Here is a 449-nt window from a genome sequence, read left to right as displayed (position 1 = left end):
CTCTTCCCATCCACCCTCCCCTGCCTTCCCTCTGAGATTCAACAGTCTGTTCATGCTTCTATGACTCTGGGTCTATTTTTGATCATCAGTTTATTTGGTCCATTAGATTCCACATATGAGTGAGATCATGTGATACTTATCTTTCTCTGACTGGCTTATTTCACTCAGCATAATACTCTCCAGGTCCATCCATGCTGTCGCAAATAGAAAGAGTTCTTTCTTTTTTATTGCCTTGTAGTATTCCATTGTGTAAATGTACCAGAGGTTTTTATCCATTCACTAGAGGCCTGGTACATGAAATTCATGCAAGGGGGGGGTTCCCCTCAGCCTAGCCTGCACCCTCTCCAATCCAGGACCCCTCAGGGGATGTCCCTCTCACAATCCTGGACTGCTGGCTCCTAATCGCTCACCTGCCTGCCTGCCTGGTCACCCCTAACTGACCTGCCCCC

This window comes from Myotis brandtii, unplaced genomic scaffold (assembly GCF_000412655.1).
Source record: "Myotis brandtii unplaced genomic scaffold, ASM41265v1 scaffold40, whole genome shotgun sequence".
Taxonomy (NCBI): domain Eukaryota; kingdom Metazoa; phylum Chordata; class Mammalia; order Chiroptera; family Vespertilionidae; genus Myotis; species Myotis brandtii.
Note: the sequence above shows the minus strand (reverse complement) of the source record.